Below are 25,409 nucleotides of genomic sequence, written 5' to 3'. Positions count from 1 at the left end.
AGAAATATTAGTGTTACTAAATAATTATTTCAGTTTTTTTGAATTTTGGTCAAATCTGGTCAAACTGTGGTCAAACTGTGGTCCAACTGTGGTCAAACTATGGTCAAACTACTTATTCAAGAAATATTAGTGTTACTAAATAATTATTGTTTTTTAGAACAATAGTTTCAAACTCAAACAGTGAAGTGTGTGACTTCATGCTCAAGGTAAATTCCTGAGGGTTAATAGGATTGACATCTTACTATTGTCAGGAAAACAACAAGTGCAGACTTGGAAACGAGGGAGAATAGAACCCGGAAGTTAAGCGTGCTCAGGCTGGAGCAGTGACAGGATGGGTGACCGTCCGGGAGTTAGATGATTAAGAAGTGATGAGGGGTGATTAGAGATTAAAGGTTAAAAAATTCAGAAATTTGAAAATAAAAAAATAAAAAAAACATAAAATTTCCTTTAGTACCGGTTGGTGTTACCAACCGGGACTAATTAAAGGTGGACCTCCAGGCAGCGGCCACGTGGAGGGCCTTTAGTCCCGGTTCGTGTAAGAACCGGGACTAAAGGGGGAGGCTTTAGGGGGTGTTTGGTTCAGAAGTCCTAGGACTTTTTCTAGTCCCAGGGACTAATCAAAAAAGACTCTCTAGTAGAGTCTTTTTCTAGTCCCTGTAGAAAAAGTCCCTCCCGTTTGGTTCTTAGGGACTTTTTCTAGTCTCTGGGACTAAAAAGTCCCTGAACCAAACACCCCCTTAGTAACGACCCTTTAGTCCCGGTTCCAGAACCGGGACTCTTATGAACCGGGACTAAAGGGCATTTTTCTACTAGTGATCCTATTAACTCTCAGGAATTTAGCTTGAGCATTAGGTCACACGTTTTGAGTTTGAAACTATTATTCTAAAAAACAGTAATTATTTAGTAACACTAATATTTCTTGAATCAGTTTGACCACAGTTTGACCATAGTTTGACCATAGTTTGATCAGATTTGACCAAAATTCAAAAAACTGAAATAATTATTTAGTAACACTAATATTCTTGAATAATTATTTAGTAACACTAATATTTCTTGAATAAGTAGTTTGACCACAGTTTGACCAAAATTCAAAAAAAACTGAAATTTGAGAGCATATCTTTTTTTCCTTTTAGAATTTGAGGATTCTAAAATTTTGCAAACAGGCCTACGGTTGTCAAAATCGGATGCGGATTTTTCGTGCTGAACATTTTGATATATTATACGTTTTTTTTCCGACATCGTATGCAAAAGTTATAGCCATTTTACTTTTTCATAACACTTTTTTGCAAAACATGTCCAAATTTAAGTTTTTTAATTTTCCTTGAAAATTGCCCTATAGTCCCGGTTTGTGTCTCCAACCGGGACTATAGGTCAGACCCCTTTAGTCCCGGTTCGTGGCACGAACCGGTACTAAAGGTTAGCCCTTTAGTACCGGTTTGTGCCACGAACCGGGACTAAAGGGGCTCGTGGGGCCCCGGCCTGCCGCCAGCCTGCCACCACCCCTTTAGTACCGAACCGGTACTAAAGGTTCAACACGAACCGGCATTAATGCATATTGGTTTGAGCCGGGACTAATGATACCATTAGTACCGGGCCAAAATCGAACCGGGACTATTATGTCTCATGAAAGGTCCTTTTTCTACTAGCGGGAATCCCTCCTTGACTACAATGTTGACCACATGAATCCGGGCATTCGGTAAAATCCTGCTCGAAGTGCTCACATACAAGATGGGGTTGATACAGTACCGATCCACCTTATCTGCTTTGATGGGCACGGCCGCGTTGAATATAGGAGCCAACACGTGAGCACATGTCGATATCTAAATATGCTGGAGGAAATGTATTCGGGCTGGGAAGAAAAACACCGTGCGATGCATCTGCATGGTTGCTCCACTCCGCTCAGCCAGCCCTTCTAGCGAGTTCCTCTTCAGCTGGAGGTCCCTTACCCACTGGTAGAGGGTGTAGAACGTTCAACCCTTTTGTAGCACCCGAGCGTGGTCCGGACGGAACTCGACGTACACACGATAGAGGCCGCGTAGTGGTGATGTAGCCACCTCGTCGGTGTCAGTGGATTGCTAAACTCATTCAAGTGATCCATCTGATCTGACGCATGATCTGGACTTGTCGAGCACACACGAGATTGTTCGGGTTCTGCCATGCTCCGGCGTACTAGTGACCTGATTTGGCCTGCCTTCTCGTGAAATCCTGGTCTTGATCTGGGCATCGCGAACTCGTACTCCTTGTGTGTATAAACAAAAATATTATTCAATTGACATTCGCTAGGAACGTATTCTGCACAATGTCAGGGTCTTCCATCGGATCCTGATCCGGGCTTTCGAACAATATCTGAATAGAATAATCGAATATCCTAAAACAACATGCTTTTTTGAGAGAGAGAGAGAGAAAGATGATCCTATATGCTTTGTTGTGCTGGAGTGGCTCGTGCTTGAGTTAGGGAAAGTTACATTACAACCGCAGATGCAATGGTCTAAAATGCGATGTGGTATCAATGTGGGGAAACAACAGTTTGTCTTGCGATCCCAAGTTTAATTTTTTTATGGTGTTCATTAATTGTGTGCAAACGTCGGCTAGCTCTTGATATACTTCAGTGTCCACGCGCTACCTATCATCACATATGATCAATTTGGGATCCACCTTGCACCGAAGAGAGCACATCCATCCCTTACGCTCGTGCATGTGTTGATCCGAATTTTAGTTCTGCACAATGACCACGCTTACATGCACATGCACCAAGACATGAATTCGAGTGCTGAATTCTAGTGGTACTACCCACCCAACAACTTTCAACCGTGTTTGCGCACGCGCGCGCACACACACACACACACACACGCTACTGCACCATCTTCACTCAGGAGACTTTCATTACAAACTCTCTCATATATTATTATTTTTATTTTTTTGAAAAGGAGGAAAGACCCCCGGCCTCTGCATCAAAACGAAGTTCACAGTGCAGTACAGCTCGCAGAAGGAGCACAAAAAGTAAAATAAATAAACAAAGCAACAACCGGCAATGAACAGGATAAGACGACTAAACATCTATCCTATTAGTGGACCGTCATCCAAACCGATTGTAGATAGCCCGTGCTACCGTCTTCCATCGGTTGCACCCAGTAACCAAAAGCTTCCTAGAGTCCGTATGAGTGAGTAACTCTCATATATGTACTTGACAAAACACCCATATCTGCATGACAGAGACACAAGAGATGAACAAAATAAGTGGATGTGAAGAACATTAAGGAATAAGATGACATGTGAAAAATCAATGTGGAACCGCCACACTTGGCTGGCAGCCCTACTCAAATTCCTCATTGACTATGTTTCTTCCTCGTTGATGGTGTGATTTCTAAGCAGTGTATATCATAACTTTTGTGAAACCTTCTAAATTTTTATCACGCCCTCCAGCGATTGTATTATGACACCATGCCAACTTTCATGCTTTTCGAAGTTTGGTTGCATTTTTTGGAATTTAAAAACAAAAAAAAATCCATGTTCAGGGTCAAGTCTTGGCACCCTCATGTTTGGAATTCCTTTCTTTTTCTTGTATAAAGCCTAAACATAGACTCAAGAACACAAATTTGATTTTTCAACCCAATTTGCCAACTTTTTCATGCACTTGCAGTTCAAATTTGAATTATATTTGTTTTAAATGCCCTTAATGTTTTAAATGTTGCAAGCGGACTCCGAAAGATGCCAAAATTTGACATGGATCATTTAATGGTGTATCTTGACTATAGAAACAATTTCAACGACAATGGATGAGGTAGCGGTCATGTTGCCTTCAAATTAGACCCATTTCCTCTCGAAACCATGCTTTAGATGGTACGGTTTCTAAGCAATGTACTTTACAACTTTTGCCAAACCTTCTCAATCCTCTAGGGATCATATTATGACACCATGCAAAGTTTCATGTTTTTCGGTGTTCGTTTGCATTTTTTGGAGTTAAATGTCCAATGCCTAGAAAATTCACTTATTGCCTATGAAAGAAAATAGAGAGGGGGAAGAAAAAATAAGAATTTTTGAAATAAATAATGTAGAAAAGAATGGTGGATAAAAGGAGGAAACAAATAACGTACAAAAGAAGAAGAAAAAGATGAAGGAGAAGAAAACAGAGAAAAAACGCCGAGTGCAATAAAAAGACACTCGGCAAAGAGAAAGGATAAGAAAATTAATGAGGTAAAAGAAATGTTTACAGAGTGCAAAAAAAAGGAACTCAGCAAAGATTTATTTTCCAAGTGCAAGAAAAAAGTTGAGAAAGAAATGTTTGCCGATTACAAAGAAAAGGAAGTCGCCAAAGGTTTTGTTTGCATAGTTCCTGTTAAAATGCACTTGGCAAACACATAAAACTGGCCAAAATCCCAGATTTAAGAAGCACATCCGGGAATAGAAAAAACTATTGCAACCGTCAATAATAATACAATTTTATCTATTTATGTCAGAACATCAGTTCATCCAACATTAGTACGTGTCCCATAATTTAAATTTGACCAACAGCACTGAAACCACTAGTGTCTTCTTAGTACGTGCAACCGTTCAGCCTGACAGTTACACTAGTGTCATGCCTACAAGTAGAGACTCCAATTCGTTGATTAGTGTTATTACTTTTCTTCTCTTTCTGCAGTAAAAAAAACAGATATATGATCAATCTTTATTTCATACATTAATATTTAGTAGAGTATCTTAAATGGGAAAAAGTTAAAATACCTTCATCAAGCAATTAGGCACACTCTCTTGCAGAGACAAGTCAGAAATCTATATCTGGGCATCAGAATTTCATCGTTAAGACATGTACCTCATAGAAATGAATGGAGGGAAACACACATGCAAACAAAAGAACATAAATCAAACATATAACCGCATCAGTCCCGAGCCCCAAATCCATATGCAATTTACTAGAAGCTTCATACTAGTTGCAAGGACGCATACCACTTGTGAACACCTCTACGTCATCCGATACATTTAATCTCAGGCTTAAAGTGCGGCTTGGACCTTTATGACCTTTCCGCATGTGCAATATACCAACCTGTAAATTGAAACAATTCAAATGATATAGATAGTGGTAAAAAGGGAAAAAGAAACTCCAATAAGAGAAGAAAGATTTAAAAACTACTAGTAAATTGTACGTGCTTTGCACGCCATTTAAATATATCGAAGGAACAAAGGATGGAAAAATACATTCTAATATGTATTTCCTGTCATAGAATCATATTGCGCAAGATCCAACTTGGTTCTTACCTCTCTAGAATCCCGATTATTCTAGTCTCTTTTTATTAGACAATCAGATAGGCATGTGGAAAGATGCTTCTAGTACTCATGAGAATGATAGGGTTGGGGGTTCAGTTAGAAGGCTATGTGGCTGAATCCTATGAGTTGAAAACTTTATCCAACGGATAATAATGCTCGGATTTGCCATCTCTCGACCGTTGGATGGAACATATCCAGCGACTAATATTTGAAGCTATTGGCGCACTATATAGTGGTATAGATACGAGTGGTGACAATTTAATTTCTTATAAGTATTTTCACGAGCTCAACAAGGTGTGTGTCCATTGTTCGTGCTGTTACCACATGGTCTTGGGGATAAATTACAAATGCAAATATACAATGAAATTTCTATAGATCATGAAATATGATGATAGTTCTTTTACACACATTAGGAAAGCTGAAATACCTATCAAAGTTTGAACATTATTGTGGTTGTTAGAGAAAGTGTTCTGTTAAAAAAAGGACAAAAATGATAAAAAGAATGGTTGTGTGATCCAAAATACTACATCTGAGGTCATCCTGGAACTGTCCAAGATTTGTTATTTGAATCTGCTATACTAAGGTTGTTTCGAGCGAGATTGATATGCTCATTCAAGCTGATGCTATTCCCCAATCAGCTAATTTCTTCTTCTTATATGGCTTGAGAAATTCATACCCAAAAGTAAAACAATTCATGCACTAGGCTTATCAGTTGTGTGTTGGGAAATTTGGAAATTAATAAATAGATACAGCTTTGAAAGATTGATTTGAATCTCCTAGTGAGATGATTTTCCGCACATGTGTGGCTGCTAAAACATAAAGCAGAGCTATTGAATAGGATGAACCAACAAGAACTCCTACAATGATTATAAGGCATGTTGCAGTATGTGCTATAAATAATGGGATGATATGCTGCTAGTCAACATGTTTCTGCTGATGTACTTCTTCATGCTCCTAATATATGTCCATGCTGGGACAACTGCAGGATGGAAAAAGGATGGTAGCGAGATGAGACATGAGAGATATGTGGCAAAATAGGATGTGCTTTTGGTGTCTAGTAATCTCTTTTCTACAAATTTTTCCAGGTGTTCCTTCTAGACTAGTCTGTTGTAGGCTCGTTTGAGTTAGTCAATTCTGCTTGCCTTACTTTCTCTGGCTTCTGAACTATATTTTCATCTGCTACCTATATAATACTCCTAACTTAAATAAAAGAGTAACTAAACACTAACCTGAACAAAATTAGAATAATCTAAATATTTTAATTGATTTACATGAAAACTTCTACCTCTTATATAGTAGATAGACATCTTCTTATGATCATATTTTTGCACTTCTGTGGTCAACCAACTAACAAATGTGTTTGTAACCATGGATAAACATATAAACATAAGGCCGTTTGTAGCAGATAAAAAAAATAAACTACAGTTAAACATCGTATAAATAAACTTACTGGTGTGTCCATGCAGGAACCAATGGCTCCTCCTTGTTCAAGATAATTCTCGCATATTCTCATAATTAAGTGCTCCAACTGTTGATTATCAGCAACAAGAACAATAAATGTGAATTTTTAGGAATATCATAAACATGAGATGTAAGTTTTATATCCACTTTACTCACGAAACAACATGACACATTTACTGCTATTACTGTTAAAAAATATTACCTCCACTGTCGTAGCAATGCACTCTCCGTTCATGGAGTAAATGATATCACCAGGTCTAACTCCTAGTTCCTCAGCAACTGACCCATGTGACACCTATACAGTTCAATTTGTCATGCATTACTCAATAGCATGAAAAGTAAGCATTTTACAAGAAAACAAGGAATAGTCGACAACATATACCTCAATAACTATTAAACCCGAATCAACATTACACTTACGGAAGATCTTCTCTGCACGAATTGGATCTAGATATTTAATGGCTGAAAGCTTCATCCCAATATGCAACCGGGGGATACACCTTTCAAAATTATCATTGATCAGATTCCACAAATGATGAAATATCATACAACCTAAAAAAAGCAATTCTGATGAATAAAGCTTTGTGCCTAAAATATTGAACAGAAATTGGACTTAGCAATCTAAGAACAAATAAATCAACACAAGTACACCAAGATACATCGTGTTTCCACAAGATATTTGCTCATGACAAAAATTGAACATTGATAGCAACAAAAGAAAAACCTACTGAAATTTCTTCCACATATCCAAGCACTTCAATATAATAGAGCAAGGAATAAATGCTGTCCCTGGAAAATTAGCCATCCCCAAAACTTGTCCATTAAAGTCAATAACCGGTCCTCCAATGCTAGCCTAAAATATTTAAATTGCCAATGTTATAACCATAATAAGCAAAATAAGTTAATAATAATTTATGAGACAATCACGATGAAGACTATTTATACCTGCTTAATCACACAACCAGTGAACAAATAGTGATGGCGTTCATATGTAGTTGGGCCCATAAATTGAACACATCCATGATGCATAGTCAGATTTAGATCTTCATCTCTACCAAGCACAAATATGCCTTGACCATAGAACACTTCACTATTTAAGGTAGGAATCTTAGCACACAAGTCTATATCAACCTTAAACAAAGCAATATTCATGTGCTTGTCATATTGAAGCAAGTGTGCAGGTACAGTAGTGTCATCTTGATCCAACAAATAAGCAACAACCTGAAAACAGATACAGAAGACATATATTGACACAAATGAGCATTCAGCATACATGCAAGTACTTATTGCCCAACTTATTGCCCACAATTCATTTGTTTGTAAACTCACCTCAGCATTAGGTGCATACTCATCTGTACCTAACCACTGGCTTAGGACTGTATATTTTGAGCAGATGATGAGAGCAGATGTCAGAAAAGTGCCCTCTTTAGTCCCCTCATCCCAATCAATTAGAAAGCCAGATGATTGCGCCATCAGTTTACCGTCTGTAGAATGAATCATAGATTAGAGAAAGACAAAGGATAGGGATTGAAGACACTAAATGAGGGCAATGTGTTACATACCGACATAGGACGAAAAGCGAAGTGCAAGTCCACATTTACCAAACACAAATAAGGCATAGACGGATCAAGTGTTACAAGCTCCTGTTGGCGCTCTGCACGTTAACATGCAAAAAATGATGAATCAGTCTATTGTGTTCAAATACATATGATCTCAAGCAAAATAGACATGTTTCATTTATAATTGACTATTGTTTTTGATAGGGGTGCATATCTATCATAGTAATCGGATGGAATGAAAGCGGAGTGTTAGGGCCACAAGATAAACCTTCTGTCGTAGCACCAAAGTAGTTGTTGCAACTCTCTACTGCATTCTCTATCAATATATCGAATGTTCTACTAGCACATACCTAGAGCATTCAGCCTCGGCGAGGTGTTGTGTACCACACATACTGACACACAAGAGGACAAGGAAGTCTGCCAAACTTACTTATTTTCGCAAGGTACTTGGATTCCAACTCCTCATAAGCTTCAATGGCAGCCACGATCTCAGGGCCCTCGTCATGTCTACATTCTCGGAGGCAGGCGGGGGAATGAGGCCGGGGCAGGGGAGAGCTGACCGCAGAGGACGACGAGGAGGAGCATCCGATGCGCTCGGTGAAGCCGAAGCCGCCTGCTCGCCCTCGCTCGTGGCGACTTTCTTCTCGTCGTCGCTCTTGTGGGTCCTCTTCCGCCTCTCGCTCTCGGGCGGCTCCACGGGGGATTCCCTCTTGCCTGGCTGCGATGCTGCGGGCGACGGCTCCGGGGAGGTTTTCCTCTGGCCCCGCTGCGATGACGGCGTCGCTTCCAGTTGGGCCTCCCTGGATCCCGACACCTCTTCCTGCCTGGCCGGCACCTTAACGATCCTTCTTACGGTTTGGTTGGCTTGGCCGGCTACAAGATCGCCTCTGCTGCGGTGATCCATTCGCCAAGGGAGGCGTGGGAACGTCGGCGGCGCCATGGCCGTGCTTCTTAGGGTTTGATTGGCTCCGTCTCGGTGATCAGTTCGGCAAGGGAGCCGAGGCTGCGAGGAGTAGCCCCCAACATCTGCCGCTCATTCAACATCCAACGCTGAGGATGCACACAAGACAAACAACGCCCAGTTTTTTCCCTTGACTATTCAGCGGAGAGACGGTGCAACACCAGACATTTTCGCGGGAGGTTAAATCATTCCTTTTTGTTGAACACAGTACAATTGCAAGTGCTCATATACACGCGCATACACTCACATCTATGAATGTACACATGCACACCCTACCCGTATGAGCAGGCACTAGTGCAGAACCGACCTTTATCACCGGTTCGTAAGGGCCTTTAGTGCGGTTCTGCAACCGGCACTATGGAGTGGAGACTAAAGGCCCCCCCTTTAGTACCGGTTTGGCACGAACCGGCGCTAACGTGCCACCACGTGGCACGAGCCAGGCCCGGGTGCGTGTAGGACATTAGTACCAGTTGGTAACACCAACCGGTACTAAATGTTTGGGTGTGTTTTGGTTTTAATTTTTATTTTTTCTTTAGTTTTGTGTTTTCAATTTAATTTAGTGATTGTTTTGCATTATAATTAGTTGTTAAATCATTAGGTGAAAGTACCGCAGATTAGTTTCGACTGGATGCATGTGGATCCTAGCTAAGTGATCAAGTATATGCCATATCCATATTACTTGATCACTATATGCCATATCCATATTACTTGATCACATATACTTGATCACTTAGCTAGGATCCATCCAGTTGAAACTAATATGCGGTTTCTTTCATAAATGATATAATAACTCATCATCATCATCATCATATTAATATAAAAACTCTTGCATCATATCATCACCAGCAACAGTATATACTAGCTAGCAAAGATATCATCGAGTTCAACATGGTCATGATATTATAAGCGTTCATAACACCACAAAAGCAAATCACTCTTTGAGATTAAGTTCAGGACGAAGAACACGGACACGCATGAGAGGACAACAAGTACTAAGAGCATGATAACTAGCTAAATCACTCCTGCTGCTCTCTCTCGGGTAAAATAGCATAGAACATGTATAGCTCTCCTGATTCATCATATTGGAGCATGCAGATGAACCTGTCTCCTAATCGTGGGCTGCGCTTCTGATTGCTGCCCCCTAGTACTTCTCTGCGAGCGTTAACAATTTTGCTCCAACCTTTCACTATTAAGCATTCATCGCTTTCAGAAATCCTGAATGCACTCATGTGCACTGTAGGATATCTTGGCCGTAAGCTAACAATTGACATGCGACCTTTAGTCTTGATCCACTGAGGCACAACTGTCATCGGGAGTCCCTGTTGAAGAACATCGTATAGTAATTAATATACTTAGCAATGAAAGTTTAGCTTGAAAAATAATGTATGCAAAAGATGCACTGAGGACTAATAGTAAAAATCTTACAATCTTTCCTAAATACATGTGACCGTAGTTCAATACGATCACTATTGGTCGCACGTTTTGAGTACTAAGATTTTCAAATTCAGGAAAATGATTTCTCTTAACAGCATCAAGATCCTCAAGCCATGAAACATAATGACTTATCTCCTCGCAGTTTAGTTCAGCTCCGGGACAGTGGTCCTGTCTACCAAGCGCCGGACATGTTTGCTTGAATGGAAATAAGCTGTCAATAGAAATTAGTTGTCAACTATTTTTGAATAAACAATATCAAAGACATAAATATGGTTGAGAAACTCACATAATGGTAGAACTGGAGGTGTCTGCACATCGACCCAGATGTCCCTATTACCTTCAATATCATCTTCCGGATGAATATCAAAGGTGATAACCATATCAGGCTCAAATGCATAAGCCTTGCATAGTGCTTGCCAAGTTTTGCATTCAAAATAGGTGTACGTGTCTTGCATTGTATAATTTGACGTTGAAAGTATAACCAGCATGCTCGGTCTTCAAGTAAACTCTCTTTACCTCCATAGTTTCCATAGCACTGAAACCTATCTTATCCAAGACAAAAATTCTTGCATGGCAGGGGATGCGCTAGTAGAATAGTGAAAATTTAAAATTATAAGTTGAAGCAAATGAAGCATATATAAGTCATGCTTAATTACGAAAAAAGACTTGTCGTTGTGACTTACTGTATCCACTTCGAAGGTCTCATCCAGCTTGATGCTGAAGCGCATATCATCAACAAGGAAATTTCTGTCGCACAGGCCGCGCTGGTCTTCACAGAATTCACACTTAATGAAATCTTTTTCGTCGTCAGACGACATTTCCTATGTTCATATAGGTGAAACATTAAACACTTACTAGTTCTATTAATTCAACTAATTCAACTACTTCTATTAGTTCAACTAGTTCTATTAATTCAACTAATTCAACTAAGCATTTAATAAAAATAAAAGTGTTCTATTAATTTTCTTACTAAAATAAAGTAGCTAGTTCCATATACTAATATTTTAATTAGATAATCAAATCTCAGATATCTAAATTTTCTTACTAAAAATAAACTAGTTCTATTAATTCAACTAAGAATTTACTAAAAATAAACTATTTCTATTAATTTTCTTACTAAAATATATAAAGTAGCTATATATATAGTAATATTTTAATTAGATCATCAAATCTCATATACCTAAATTTTCTTACTAAAAATAAACTAGTTCCACTAATTCAACTAGTTCAACTAAGCATTTACTAAAAATAAACTAGTTATATTAATTCAACTAGTTTAAATAATCTCATATACCTAAATTTTCTTACTAAAAATAAACTTGTTCTATTAATTTTCATACTAAAAATAAACTAGTTATATTAATTCAACTAGTTCAAATCTCATATATATACCTAATTAATATCTAGCTAATTCATCTAAAATTGACATTAATATTTAACATCTTTTCCATATAATTCATCTAACATTAACATTCTAACATTCTTATCTACGTAATTTATCTAACATTAATCTAAACAACAGAAAACAGAAAATAAGTCAAAACAATATGTGTGTGTGTGTGTGTGTGTCTGTGTGTGTATGTGTGTGTGTGTGTGTGTGTGTACGAGCGGGGGGCGGCGGCATACGGGCGGCGGCGCGAGATGGCGATGCGACGGGGACGGCGCGACGACGAGCGGCAGGCTGGGGGCGACGGCGACGTGGTACGGGGCGGCGGCGACGGGCGGCGGGGGCAACGGCGGTGACGGCGACGACGGGCGGTGAGGGCGATGGCGGTGACGGCGACGACGGCGGTGAGGGCGACGGCGGTGACGGCGACGACGGGCGGCGGGGGCGACGGCGCGCGGCGGGGGCGACAGCGCGCGGCGGGAGCGGCGACGGCGGCGGCGATGTCGCGCGAAGTAGTTGGAGAAGAAGTGGTGGTCGATGAAACTGAATTTTTCGTAAGTGCCATATATATAGGAGGGGCCTTTAGTACCGGTTGGAGCCACCAACCGGTACTAAAGGCCAATTTTGGCCAGGTCAAGCGGCGGGAAACTGCCCCTTTAGTACCGGTTCGTGGCTCCAACCGGTACTAAAGGCCCCCTTTTAGTACCGGTTGGAGCCACGACCCGGTACTAAAGGTGTGCGCTGGCGCAGGAGCGGTGCGGGCAAGTTTAGTCCCACCTCGCTAGCCGAGGGGCGCCCGCACCAGTTTAAAAGCCCCGGCGCGGCTGCTGTCTCGAACTCCTCTCTGTAGCAGGCTTCTGGGCCTAACTTTGGCGCGCTGCCCGTTGAGCCTTCTAGCCCTTCTGGGCCTATATTTGCAAACCCTAGGGTTGGCAGGCCCAGCGGGCAGCGCCCCAACAATTTTTTATATAATTTTCTTCTATTTATTTTCAAGTAATTTTTTTGCCGTATTTAGTTTCTTTGTGAATATAAAAAAAATAGTTTTTTTCCTTTTCTGCATTATTTATTTTCTGCTATTCATTTTGTAGTGATTTTCAATTACACCGTCATTTAGCTCTCTAAACAAATCGGTAAATGACTGGAAAACAGCAAATGATGTCAGAACGTGTTGCAAATAGATGACGTCGCTTTGAATGATGCATACTGAACGCAAAAATAGGCTGGAGTTCAAATAAGTTTAAAAAACATTGAAGTGCCCGTGTAACAGATAAGTTCTCGTCCGAAACCCTGATACTCCGAAAGAGATTGTCCAGTTTGTAGACGAGGTGCGTCCAGTTTTTGCCGTGACCCTCTCTACTCTTTTGCACATGCTATGCGGGCGAAATGATGATACCATGCCAAGTTCCAAAATTTTCAGAGTTCATTTTGTAGTGATTTTCAATTTCAACGTCATTTAGCTCCCTAAACAAATCGGTAAATGACTGAAAAACAGCAAATGATGTCAGAACGTGTTGGAAATTGATGACGTCGCTTTGAATGATGCATACTGAACGCAAAAATAGGCTGGAGTTCAAATAAGTTTAAAAACATTGAAGTGCCCGTGTAACAGATGAGTTCTCGTCCGAAACCCTGATACTCCGAAAGAGATTGTCCAGTTTGTACACGAGGTGCGTCCAGTTTTCGCCGTGACCCTCTCTACTCTTTTGCACATGCTATGCGGGCGAAATGATGATACCATGCCAAGTTCCAACATTTTCAGAGTTTATTTTTTAGTGATTTGCAATTTCACCGTCATTTAGCTCTCTAAACAAATCGGTAAATGACTGAAAAACGGCAAATGATGTCAGAACATGTTGGAAATTGATGACGTCGCTTTGAATGATGCATACTGAACGCAAAAATAGGCTGCAGTTTAAATAAGTTTAAAAAACATTGAAGTGCCCGTGTAACAGATGAGTTCTCGTCCGAAACCCTGATACTCCGAAAGAGATTGTCCAGCTTGTACACGAGGTGCGTCCAGTTTTCGCCGTGACCCTCTCTACTCTTTTGCACATGCTATGCGGGCGAAATGATGATACCATGCCAAGTTCCAAAATTTTCAGAGTTCATTTTGTAGTGATTTTCAATTTCACCGTCATTTAGCTCCCTAAACAAATCGGTAAATGACTGAAAAACAGCAAATGATGTCAGAACGTATTGGAAATTGATGACATCGCTTTGAATGATGCATACTGAACGCAAAAATATGCTGGAGTTCAAATAAGTTTAAAAAACATTGAAGTGCCCGTGTAACAGATGCGTTCTCGTCCGAAACCCTGATACTCCGAAAGAGATTGTCCAGTTTGTACACGAGGTGCGTCCAGTTTTCGTCGTGACCCTCTCTACTCTTTTGCACATGCTATGCGGGCGAAATGATGATACCATGCCAAGTTCCAAAATTTTCAGAGTTCATTTTGTAGTGATTTTCAATTTCACCGTCATTTAGCTCCCTAAACAAATCGGTAAATGACTGAAAAACAGCAAATGATGTCAGAACGTGTTGGAAATTGATGACGTCGCTTTGAATGATGCATACCGAACGCAAAAATAGGCTGGAGTTCAAATAAGTTTAAAAAACATTGAAGTGCCCGTGTAACAGATGAGTTCTGGTCCGAAACCCTGATACTCCGAAAGAGATTGTCCAGTTTGTATACGAGGTGCGTCCAGTTTTCGCCGTGACCCTCTCTACTCTTTTGCACATGCTATGCGGGCGAAATGATGATACCATGCCAAGTTCCAAAATTTTCAGAGTTCATTTTGTAGTGATTTTCAATTTCACCGTCATTTAGCTCCCTAAACAAATCGGTAAATGACTGAAAAAAGCAAATGATGTCAGAACGTATTGGAAATTGATGACGTCGCTTTGAATGATGCATACTGAACGCAAAAATAGGCTGGAGTTCAAATAAGTTTAAAAAACATTGAAGTGCCCGTGTAACAGATGAGTTCTCGTCCGAAACCCTGATACTCCGAAAGAGATTGTCCAGTTTGTACACGAGGTGCGTCCAGTTTTCATCGTGACCCTCTCTACTCTTTTGCACATGCTATGCGGGCGAAATGATGATACCATGCCAAGTTCCAAAATTTTCAGAGTTCATTTTGTAGTGATTTTCAATTTCACCGTCATTTAGCTCCTTAAACAAATCGGTAAATGACTGAAAAACAGCAAATGATGTCAGAACGTGTTGGAAATTGATGACGTCGCTTTGAATGATGCATACTGAACGCAAAAATAGGCTGGAGTTCAAATAAGTTTAAAAAACATTGAAGTGCCCGTGTAACAGATGAGTTCTCGTCCGAAACCCTGATACTCCGAAAGAGATTGTCCAGTTTGTACACGAGGTGCGTCCAGTTTTCGCCGTGACCCTCTCTACTCTTTTGCACATGCTATGCGGGCGAAATGATGATACCATGCCAAGTTCCAAAATTTTCAGAGTTCATTTTGTAGTGATTTTCAATTTCACCGCCATTTAGCTCCCTAAACAAATCGGTAAATGACTGAAAAACAGCAAATGATGTCAGAACGTATTGGAAATTGATGACATCGCTTTGAATGATGCATACTGAACGCAAAAATATGCTGGAGTTCAAATAAGTTTAAAAAACATTGAAGTGCCCGTGTAACAGATGAGTTCTTGTCCGAAACCCTGATACTCCGAAAGAGATTGTCCAGTTTGTACACGAGGTGCGTCCAGTTTTCGTCGTGACCCTCTCTACTCTTTTGCACATGCTATGCGGGCGAAATGATGATACCATGCCAAGTTCCAACATTTTCAGAGTTCATTTTGTAGTGATTTTTAATTTCACCGTCATTTAGCTCCCTAAACAAATCGGTAAATGACTGAAAAACAACAAATGATGTCAGAACGTGTTGAAAATTGATGACGTCGCTTTGAATGATGCATACTAAACGCAAAAATAGGCTGGAGTTCAAATAAGTTTAAAAAACATTGAAGTGCCCGTGTAACAGATGAGTTCTCGTCCAAAACCCTGATACTCCGAAAGAGATTGTCCAGTTTGTAGACGAGGTGCGTCCAGTTTTCGCCGTGACCCTCTCTACTCTTTTGCACATGCTATTGAAGGAAATATGCCCTAGAGGCAATAATAAAGTATTATATATTTCCTTATATCATGATAAATGTTTATTATTCATGCTAGAATTGTATTAACCGGAAACATAATACATGTGTGAATACATAGACAAACAGAGTGTCACTAGTATGCCTCTACTTGACTAGCTCGTTAAGCAAAGATGGTTATGTTTCCTAGCCATAGACATGAGTTGTCATTTGATTAACGAGATCACCTCATTAGGAGAATGACGTGATTGACTTGACCCATTCCGTTAGCTTAGCACCCGATCGTTTAGTATGTTGCTATTGCTTTCTTCATGACTTATACATGTTCCTATGACTATGAGATTATGCAACTCCCGTTTACCAGAGGAACACTTTGTGTGCTACCAAATGTCACAACGTAACTGGGTGATTATAAAGGTGCTCTACAGGTGTCTCCAAAGGTACTTGTTGGGTTGGCGTATTTCGAGATTAGGATTTGTCACTCCGATTGTCGGAGAGGTATCTCTGGGCCCACTCGGTAATGCACATCACTATAAGCCTTGCAAGCATTGTGACTAATTAGTTAGTTGCGGGATGATGTATTACGGAACGAGTAAAGAGACTTGCCGGTAACGAGATTGAACTAGGTATCGAGATACCGACGATCGAATCTCGGGCAAGTAACATACCAATGACAAAGGGAACAACGTATGTTGTTATGCGGTCTGACCGATAAAGATCTTCGTAGAATATGTGGGAGCCAATATGGGCATCCAGGTCCCGCTATTGGTTATTGACCGGAGAGGTGTCTCGGTCATGTCTACATAGTTCTCGAACCCAAAGGGTCCGCACGCTTAAAGTTACGATGACAGTTTTATTATGAGTTTATATGTTTTGATGTACCGAAGGTTGTTCGGAGTCCCGGATGTGATCACGGACATGACGAGGAGTCTCGAAATGGTCGAGACGTAAAGATTGATATATTGGACGACTATATTCGGACACCGGAAATGTTCCGGAGAAGTTTCGGATTAAACCGGAGTGCCGGAGGGTTACCGGAACCCCCCGGGGAAGTATTGGACCTTAGTGGGCCTTGAGGGGAGAGAGAGGGCAGCAGCCAGGAGGTGGTGCGCCCCCTCCCAGGAGGAGTCCTAGTTGGACTAGGAGAGGGGGGCGCAGCCCCCTTTCCCTCTCCCTCTCCCTCTCTTTCCTTCCCCCCTTCTTTTCCTAGTAGGAATAGGAAAGGGGAGTCCTACTCCTACTAGGAGGAGGACTCCCCCCTCTCTCCTTGGCGCGCCCATAGGCAGCCGGCCTCCCCCTTGCTCCTTTATATACGGGGGCAGGGGGGCACCTCTATACACACTTGATATACGATATTTTAGCCGTGTGCGGTGCCCCCCTCCACCAGATTACACCTCGATAATACCGTCGCGGAGCTTAGGCGAAGCCCTGCGTCGGTGGAACATCATCATCGTCACCACGCCGTCGTGCTGACAAAACTCTCCCTCAACACTCGGCTGGATCGGAGTTCGAGGGACGTCACCGAGCTGAATGTGTGTAGAACTTCGGAGGTGCCGTGCGTTCGGTACTTGATCGGTCGGATCGTGAAGACGTACGACTACATCAACCGCGTTGTGATAACGCTTCCGCTGTCGGTCTACGAGGGTACGTGGACAACACTCTCCCCTCTCGTTGCTATGCATCACCATGATCTTGCGTGTGCGTAGGAAATTTTTGAAATTACTACGTTCCCCAACAGCTATGCGGGCGAAATGATGATACCATGCCAAGTTCCGAAATTTTCAGAGTTCATTTTGTAGTGATTTTCAATTTCACCGTCATTTAGCTCCCTAAACAAATCGGTAAATGACTGAAAAACAGCAAATGATGTCAGAACGTGTTGGAAATTGAAGACGTCGCTTTGAACGATGCATACTGAATACAAAAATAGGCTGGAGTTCAAATAAGTTTAAAAAACATTGAAGTGCCCGTGTAACAGATGAGTTCTCGTCCGAAACCCTGATACTCCGAAAGAGATTGTCCAGTTTGTACACGAGGTTCGTCCAGTTTTCGCCGTGACCCTCTCTACTCTTTTGCACATGCTATGCGGGCGAAATGATGATACCATGCCAAGTTCCAACATTTTTAGAGTTCATTTTGTAGTGATTTTCAATTTCACCGTCATTTAGCTCTCTAAACAAATCGGTAAATGACTGGAAAACAGCAAATGATGTCAGAACATGTTGGAAATTGAAGACGTCGCTTTGAACGATGCATACTGAACACAAAAATAGGCTGGAGTTCAAATAAGTTTAAAAAACATTGAAGTGCCCGTGTAACAGATGAGTTCTCGTCCGAAACCCTGATACTCCGAAAGAGATTGTCCAGTTTGTACACGAGGTTCGTCCAGTTTTCGCCGTGACCCTCTCTACTCTTTTGCACATGCTATGCGGGCGAAATGATGATACCATGCCAAGTTCCAACATTTTCAGAGTTCATTTTGTAGTGATTTTCAATTTCACCGTCATTTACCTCCCTAAACAAATCGGTAAATGACTGAAAACAGCAAATGATGTCAGAACGTGTTGGAAATTGATGACGTTGCTTTGAATGATGCATACTGAACGCAAAAATAGGCTGGAGTTCAAATAGTTTAAAAAACATTGAAGTGCCCGTGTAACAGATGAGTTCTCGTCCGAAACCCTGATACTCCGAAAGAGATTGTCCAGTTTGTACACGAGGTGCGTCCAGTTTTCGCCGTGACCCTCTCTACTCTTTTGCACATGTTATGCGGGCGAAATGATGATACCATGCCAAGTTCCAAAATTTTCAGAGTTCATTTTGTAGTGATTTTCAATTTCACCGTCATTTAGCTCTCTAAACAAATCGGTAAATGACTGGAAAACAGCAAATGATGTCAGAACATGTTGGAAATTGATGACGTCGCTTTGAATGATGCATACTGAACACAAAAATAGGCTGGAGTTCAAATAAGTTTAAAAAACATTGAAGTGCCCGTGTAACAGATGAGTTCTCGTCCGAAACCCTGATACTCCGAAAGAGATTGTCCAGTTTGTACACGAGGTTCGTCCAGTTTTCGCCGTGACCCTCTCTACTCTTTTGCACATGCTATGCGGGCGAAATGATGATACCATGCCAAGTTCCAAAATTTTCAGAGTTCATTTTGTAGTGATTTTCAATTTCACCGTCATTTAGCTCTCTAAACAAATCGGTAAATGACTGGAAAACAGCAAATGATGTCAGAACATGTTGGAAATTGATGACGTCGCTTTGAATGATGCATACTGAACACAAAAATAGGCTGGAGTTCAAATAAGTTTAAAAAACATTGAAGTGCCCGTGTAACAGATGAGTTCTCGTCCGAAACCCTGATACTCCGAAAGAGATTGTCCAGTTTGTACACGAGGTGCGTCCAGTTTTCGCCGTGACCCTCTCTACTCTTTTGCACATGCTATGCGGGCGAAATGATGATACCATGCCAAGTTCCAAAATTTTCAGAGTTCATTTTGTAGTGATTTTCAATTTCACCGTCATTTACCTCCCTAAAAAAATCGGTAAATGACTGAAAACAGCAAATGATGTCAGAACGTGTTGGAAATTGATGATGTCGCTTTGAATGATGCATACTGAACGCAAAAATAGGCTGGAGTTCAAATAGTTTAAAAAACATTGAAGTGCCCGTGTAACAGATGAGTTCTCGTCCGAAACCCTGATACTCCGAAAGAGATTGTCCAGTTTGTACACGAGGTGCGTCCAGTTTTCGCCGTGACCCTCTCTACTCTTTTGCACATGCTATGCGGGCGAAATGATGATACCATGCCAAGTTCCAAAATTTTCAGAGTTCATTTTGTAGTGATTTTCAATTTCACCGTCATTTAGCTCTCTAAACAAATCGGTAAATGACTGGAAAACAGCAAATGATGTCAGAACATGTTGGAAATTGATGACGTCGCTTTGAATGATGCATACTGAACACAAAAATAGGCTGGAGTTCAAATAAGTTTAAAAAACATTGAAGTGCCCGTGTAACAGATGAGTTCTCGTCCGAAACCCTGATACTCCGAAAGAGATTGTCCAGTTTGTACACGAGGTGCGTCCAGTTTTCGCCGTGACCCTCTCTACTCTTTTGCACATGCTATGCGGGCGAAATGATGATACCATGCCAAGTTCCAAAATTTTCAGAGTTCATTTTGTAGTGATTTTCAATTTCACCGTCATTTACCTCCCTAAACAAATCGGTAAATGACTGAAAACAGCAAATGATGTCAGAACGTGTTGGAAATTGATGATGTCGCTTTGAATGATGCATACTGAACGCAAAAATAGGCTGGAGTTCAAATAGTTTAAAAAACATTGAAGTGCCCGTGTAACAGATGAGTTCTCGTCCGAAACCCTGATACTCCGAAAGAGATTGTCCAGTTTGTACACGAGGTGCGTCCAGTTTTCGCCGTGACCCTCTCTACTCTTTTGCACATGCTATGCGGGCGAAATGATGATACCATGCCAAGTTCCAAAATTTTCAGAGTTCATTTTGTAGTGATTTTCAATTTCACCGTCATTTAGCTCTCTAAACAAATCGGTAAATGACTGGAAAACAGCAAATGATGTCAGAACATGTTGGAAATTGATGACGTCGCTTTGAATGATGCATACTGAACACAAAAATAGGCTGGAGTTCAAATAAGTTTAAAAAACATTGAAGTGCCCGTGTAACAGATGAGTTCTCGTCCGAAACCCTGATACTCCGAAAGAGATTGTCCAGTTTGTAGACGAGGTGCGTCCAGTTTTCGCCGTGACCCTCTCTACTCTTTTGCACATGCTATTGAAGGAAATATGCCCTAGAGGCAATAATAAAGTATTATATATTTCCTTATATCATGATAAATGTTTATTATTCATGCTAGAATTGTATTAACCGGAAACATAATACATGTGTGAATACATAGACAAACAGAGTGTCACTAGTATGCCTCTACTTGACTAGCTCGTTAAGCAAAGATGGTTATGTTTCCTAGCCATAGACATGAGTTGTCATTTGATTAACGAGATCACCTCATTAGGAGAATGACGTGATTGACTTGACCCATTCCGTTAGCTTAGCACCCGATCGTTTAGTATGTTGCTATTGCTTTCTTCATGACTTATACATGTTCCTATGACTATGAGATTATGCAACTCCCGTTTACCAGAGGAACACTTTGTGTGCTACCAAATGTCACAACGTAACTGGGTGATTATAAAGGTGCTCTACAGGTGTCTCCAAAGGTACTTGTTGGGTTGGCGTATTTCGAGATTAGGATTTGTCACTCCGATTGTCGGAGAGGTATCTCTGGGCCCACTCGGTAATGCACATCACTATAAGCCTTGCAAGCATTGTGACTAATTAGTTAGTTGCGGGATGATGTATTACGGAACGAGTAAAGAGACTTGCCGGTAACGAGATTGAACTAGGTATCGAGATACCGACGATCGAATCTCGGGCAAGTAACATACCAATGACAAAGGGAACAACGTATGTTGTTATGCGGTCTGACCGATAAAGATCTTCGTAGAATATGTGGGAGCCAATATGGGCATCCAGGTCCCGCTATTGGTTATTGACCGGAGAGGTGTCTCGGTCATGTCTACATAGTTCTCGAACCCAAAGGGTCCGCACGCTTAAAGTTACGATGACAGTTTTATTATGAGTTTATATGTTTTGATGTACCGAAGGTTGTTCGGAGTCCCGGATGTGATCACGGACATGACGAGGAGTCTCGAAATGGTCGAGACGTAAAGATTGATATATTGGACGACTATATTCGGACACCGGAAATGTTCCGGAGAAGTTTCGGATTAAACCGGAGTGCCGGAGGGTTACCGGAACCCCCCGGGGAAGTATTGGACCTTAGTGGGCCTTGAGGGGAGAGAGAGGGCAGCAGCCAGGAGGTGGTGCGCCCCCTCCCAGGAGGAGTCCTAGTTGGACTAGGAGAGGGGGGCGCAGCCCCCTTTCCCTCTCCCTCTCCCTCTCTTTCCTTCCCCCCTTCTTTTCCTAGTAGGACTAGGAAAGGGGAGTCCTACTCCTACTAGGAGGAGGACTCCCCCCTCTCTCCTTGGCGCGCCCATAGGCAGCCGGCCTCCCCCTTGCTCCTTTATATACGGGGGCAGGGGGGCACCTCTATACACACTTGATATACGATATTTTAGCCGTGTGCGGTGCCCCCCTCCACCAGATTACACCTCGATAATACCGTCGCGGAGCTTAGGCGAAGCCCTGCGTCGGTGGAACATCATCATCGTCACCACGCCGTCGTGCTGACAAAACTCTCCCTCAACACTCGGCTGGATCGGAGTTCGAGGGACGTCACCGAGCTGAATGTGTGTAGAACTTCGGAGGTGCCGTGCGTTCGGTACTTGATCGGTCGGATCGTGAAGACGTACGACTACATCAACCGCGTTGTGATAACGCTTCCGCTGTCGGTCTACGAGGGTACGTGGACAACACTCTCCCCTCTCGTTGCTATGCATCACCATGATCTTGCGTGTGCGTAGGAAATTTTTGAAATTACTACGTTCCCCAACAGCTATGCGGGCGAAATGATGATACCATGCCAAGTTCCGAAATTTTCAGAGTTCATTTTGTAGTGATTTTCAATTTCACCGTCATTTAGCTCCCTAAACAAATCGGTAAATGACTGAAAAACAGCAAATGATGTCAGAACGTGTTGGAAATTGAAGACGTCGCTTTGAACGATGCATACTGAATACAAAAATAGGCTGGAGTTCAAATAAGTTTAAAAAACATTGAAGTGCCCGTGTAACAGATGAGTTCTCGTCCGAAACCCTGATACTCCGAAAGAGATTGTCCAGTTTGTACACGAGGTTCGTCCAGTTTTCGCCGTGACCCTCTCTACTCTTTTGCACATGCTATGCGGGCGAAATGATGATACCATGCCAAGTTCCAACATTTTTAGAGTTCATTTTGTAGTGATTTTCAATTTCACCGTCATTTAGCTCTCTAAACAAATCGGTAAATGACTGGAAAACAGCAAATGATGTCAGAACATGTTGGAAATTGAAGACGTCGCTTTGAACGATGCATACTGAACACAAAAATAGGCTGGAGTTCAAATAAGTTTAAAAAACATTGAAGTGCCCGTGTAACAGATGAGTTCTCGTCCGAAACCCTGATACTCCGAAAGAGATTGTCCAGTTTGTACACGAGGTTCGTCCAGTTTTCGCCGTGACCCTCTCTACTCTTTTGCACATGCTATGCGGGCGAAATGATGATACCATGCCAAGTTCCAACATTTTCAGAGTTCATTTTGTAGTGATTTTCAATTTCACCGTCATTTACCTCCCTAAACAAATCGGTAAATGACTGAAAACAGCAAATGATGTCAGAACGTGTTGGAAATTGATGACGTTGCTTTGAATGATGCATACTGAACGCAAAAATAGGCTGGAGTTCAAATAGTTTAAAAAACATTGAAGTGCCCGTGTAACAGATGAGTTCTCGTCCGAAACCCTGATACTCCGAAAGAGATTGTCCAGTTTGTACACGAGGTGCGTCCAGTTTTCGCCGTGACCCTCTCTACTCTTTTGCACATGTTATGCGGGCGAAATGATGATACCATGCCAAGTTCCAAAATTTTCAGAGTTCATTTTGTAGTGATTTTCAATTTCACCGTCATTTAGCTCTCTAAACAAATCGGTAAATGACTGGAAAACAGCAAATGATGTCAGAACATGTTGGAAATTGATGACGTCGCTTTGAATGATGCATACTGAACACAAAAATAGGCTGGAGTTCAAATAAGTTTAAAAAACATTGAAGTGCCCGTGTAACAGATGAGTTCTCGTCCGAAACCCTGATACTCCGAAAGAGATTGTCCAGTTTGTACACGAGGTTCGTCCAGTTTTCGCCGTGACCCTCTCTACTCTTTTGCACATGCTATGCGGGCGAAATGATGATACCATGCCAAGTTCCAAAATTTTCAGAGTTCATTTTGTAGTGATTTTCAATTTCACCGTCATTTAGCTCTCTAAACAAATCGGTAAATGACTGGAAAACAGCAAATGATGTCAGAACATGTTGGAAATTGATGACGTCGCTTTGAATGATGCATACTGAACACAAAAATAGGCTGGAGTTCAAATAAGTTTAAAAAACATTGAAGTGCCCGTGTAACAGATGAGTTCTCGTCCGAAACCCTGATACTCCGAAAGAGATTGTCCAGTTTGTACACGAGGTGCGTCCAGTTTTCGCCGTGACCCTCTCTACTCTTTTGCACATGCTATGCGGGCGAAATGATGATACCATGCCAAGTTCCAAAATTTTCAGAGTTCATTTTGTAGTGATTTTCAATTTCACCGTCATTTACCTCCCTAAAAAAATCGGTAAATGACTGAAAACAGCAAATGATGTCAGAACGTGTTGGAAATTGATGATGTCGCTTTGAATGATGCATACTGAACGCAAAAATAGGCTGGAGTTCAAATAGTTTAAAAAACATTGAAGTGCCCGTGTAACAGATGAGTTCTCGTCCGAAACCCTGATACTCCGAAAGAGATTGTCCAGTTTGTACACGAGGTGCGTCCAGTTTTCGCCGTGACCCTCTCTACTCTTTTGCACATGCTATGCGGGCGAAATGATGATACCATGCCAAGTTCCAAAATTTTCAGAGTTCATTTTGTAGTGATTTTCAATTTCACCGTCATTTAGCTCTCTAAACAAATCGGTAAATGACTGGAAAACAGCAAATGATGTCAGAACATGTTGGAAATTGATGACGTCGCTTTGAATGATGCATACTGAACACAAAAATAGGCTGGAGTTCAAATAAGTTTAAAAAACATTGAAGTGCCCGTGTAACAGATGAGTTCTCGTCCGAAACCCTGATACTCCGAAAGAGATTGTCCAGTTTGTACACGAGGTGCGTCCAGTTTTCGCCGTGACCCTCTCTACTCTTTTGCACATGCTATGCGGGCGAAATGATGATACCATGCCAAGTTCCAAAATTTTCAGAGTTCATTTTGTAGTGATTTTCAATTTCACCGTCATTTACCTCCCTAAACAAATCGGTAAATGACTGAAAACAGCAAATGATGTCAGAACGTGTTGGAAATTGATGATGTCGCTTTGAATGATGCATACTGAACGCAAAAATAGGCTGGAGTTCAAATAGTTTAAAAAACATTGAAGTGCCCGTGTAACAGATGAGTTCTCGTCCGAAACCCTGATACTC

At 41.4% G+C, this 25,409-nt stretch overlaps 1 pseudogene; it reads right to left on the bottom strand.

Annotated features, from left to right (window-relative positions):
- Positions 1–4,762: 4,762 nt before the first annotated feature.
- Positions 4,763–9,222, bottom strand: LOC109736497 (uncharacterized; annotated as a pseudogene).
- Between the last annotated feature and the right edge of the window lie 16,187 nt (positions 9,223–25,409).

Source organism: Aegilops tauschii, chromosome 7, assembly GCF_002575655.3.
Source record: "Aegilops tauschii subsp. strangulata cultivar AL8/78 chromosome 7, Aet v6.0, whole genome shotgun sequence".
Lineage (NCBI taxonomy): Eukaryota > Viridiplantae > Streptophyta > Magnoliopsida > Poales > Poaceae > Aegilops > Aegilops tauschii.
This window is presented reverse-complemented; position numbering and strand designations above follow the sequence as displayed.